This window comes from Phytophthora infestans, genomic scaffold, assembly GCF_000142945.1.
Source record: "Phytophthora infestans T30-4 supercont1.4 genomic scaffold, whole genome shotgun sequence".
Lineage (NCBI taxonomy): Eukaryota > Oomycota > Peronosporomycetes > Peronosporales > Peronosporaceae > Phytophthora > Phytophthora infestans.
This window is the reverse complement of record NW_003303755.1, coordinates 2,055,131-2,058,053: the sequence shown is the minus strand read 5'-3', so window position 1 is coordinate 2,058,053 and position 2,923 is coordinate 2,055,131.

Genomic DNA, 2,923 nt, shown 5'->3' with positions numbered 1-2,923 from the left:
AAGTTACGACTTTCGCCCTACTCAAAGTCGTAACTTACGACGTTGGTAACAGAGGGGTTAAGCAGCACATATTCTAGCAACGAATCCAGCTTACAGACGTCGAGCCCGTCATATCGAGCCACGCTGGCACTTCGAAAGAGAACAGGTCGAGCAGGGTGTGATGGAACGGCACAAGGTCCGAGGTAACGAAAACCCTGCGGACGTATTCAAGAAACCTCTCGAAAAGAGTCGTCTGAAGAATCTGCTCGAACTGGTCGGAGTTGAGAATCACAAGTAATCGAAGCTGTACTTCGAGGGAGGCCTGTTAGAAACCCATCTACACGACACGTTTACTATTCAGCTCGTCTTCTTACCTTCCACTACTTTACTTATCTATACTCTGCTCAGGGAAGTTATGAAACCTTGCGCTACACAAGTCTCAGAAAGTAGAAGTCTTACTTTAGTCTTAAGATGAACCCGCTCTGTGGGGCCAGTACTGTGTTCCCGTTCGTGTTCTCGTCCACTTCGAAAGTCTCCAATTTCCGCAAGTGCACCAGGAGCAGCTCACCACTGCTGCTAGAAGTACTGGGCCGCTCGAGACCACCACTGGCGACGCCCACGGTGGCTGGTCCTATACAGCTCTAACGACACATACGAGCGGACCTACTGCTTCGCGAATAATACCGCATGATGAGGGAGAGCTCCAAAATCACTATTTCTAGGATCCCCAGCGTCTCGATGCGGTGTGAAATGGCAGCAGCAAGGCGTTGAAATGGCTGCAACTTCAAGCGACCAATGGCAAAATGATGACGGATGATGCCGCGCTTCCCGGCAGCGTTACGTGCTCTCATTAGACTGCCAGTCTGCATATCCTATCCTTCTCCCGCTCGACTAACCTTGCCGGCCTCAACAGCTACGTTTTCATACCTCTTTATAGGTGTTAAGATCCATTATTAATTGTGATTTTCTTGCACAAGTTGTGCAGCACAACACCTTAGTGTAAGAAAAACTGAATAAAGGTAAATATTTAAAAACAATACCAGTATTTACGTCGAGAAGTAAATGAGCTATATTTTGCTTCGTACACCATGTTTCTACCAGTTTATACCCATGCTAAACCTTTACGGCGGAGTGAAACCTGAAAAGTTTATACAAATTGGTAGGCGAATATAACCTTCTTATTTGTAATTTGTTAAGAATCGATACTTACTATTGGTGGTGCATATAATCTCAAATGTATCCCTATAGGGTTGTCCATACTACTAGTTGTACCACTACCACGATAAATGTGGCTGTGGTACATATCTTGCGACTTGCCTTGAACCAACACGTAGCAAAAGGGTACGTAGAGATTGACGGCAGGCTCAAGCTCCATCACAATCAGGCATTGGCTGAAAGGTTTGGGTACCACCGAAAAGGTGCCGTCTATAAAAAGGGTAATCTTCGGATACCGCAGTAATATACCCAAATCAGGGTGCCCAAAACCGATCATGCGATAGATTCCGGTGGCCGTCTGTGTGGGGTACTTCACACTTAAGTGTAGAAAGGACCTGGGATCCTTGACGCTTACACAGCGTTCTGATGGAGAGAGTATGGCCTCTTATACACCACCACCCGTACTCCTTGCGTGTCTGCTTAACTATAGAGACGGCAGGTGCGCATGGAATGATAGTGAGCGTGGCGTCGTCGGCAGCGTGGCGGCGCTTGATCCCGTCGTACACCTCTTGCCAGACAACCGCTGGAGGGGTAGCCATGTTGCTGACGCTGCGTCGCTGTAGCTCTAGGCGCATTTCGCTGCGCACATCAATGACTTGTGGCACCGCCTCGTCGCACGTATGTAGAACCCCTTCTGCTACAGCAGCACCTAATCGGACAGTAATCCTAGCCTTGCATCCTTTGCGGAACCTCTTGCAGACGTAGTAACCCGTGTTTGTTTCAGGACACGAGCACTTGATGCAGAAGGAGTAGCCGCGATGGTCCATGGTGCTTAGCTGCCGTGGTGGAGATTGATAAATGGTTGGTAGTGTGCTATAGGACAATAAGTAACTCTAATGTGGGTATTAAGTAACGTTTATGTAATTTTACGTGAGAAGGTCCGGAAGAAAGTTAATGTTTGAGTTTTAGGACAATCTGGAGGACACAAATTAATGCTTCCTCTGGTTGATAATGATTGCAGGCTGTCAGACTTTTTGACCAATAACACAGCCAAAACTACGTATTTACAACGTATACTTGGCTTTAACCAAAGCCATAGATCCCCTCTTTTCATAGCCACCGGTTTCACCTCAATGGATGCGTGTAGCTTTTACCACTACCAGTTTTGCGCCGCGAGAACCAAGTGCAATCTGAAGCAACTGCAATTTGCCCATCAATACATGTCCAAGCTTAATCTAACAGATATCTAGCGCAAAACCATCATTGCCGAACTTCTAAAGCTAACTGACAACGGCGTGTTGCCTATGTTAAGAATAGTCTGAAATCTGGCTGTACACCCATCGTATTTGGAAGCGGTACGCCGTTGCTGTCGCCGAAGGTGTTGTAGGGAGTGTATGGTCCAGCCAGATCAAGAAGAAGTGCGGTTAAAAGCGAAAATAAAAACGCGATGAGGTGCGAGAGAAGCTTGCAAAAGTTCCTGTTGTAGCGCGTTCGGTTGTGCGTCGCGTCGCTGAGACCTCTGGAATCTCCAGATATCCCGTTCGTCGGGCGGTGAGCGAAGGCGTCGTACGACAAAACAACGTTCATCAAACCAGCATTAACCAGCCAAAACAAGCTACAGCGTATCGAGCACGCATTGTCGCTCATCGACGATACAATTGAGCCTATGACAAAAAACTCCTAACCTGGTATATTGCCTTGCTGCAATCATTATCAACCGGAGGAGGTAATATTCTGTAGCGAAGAATTAGTCGCTTTTTAGGACACATCTCCAAATCTCCCTGTAAAA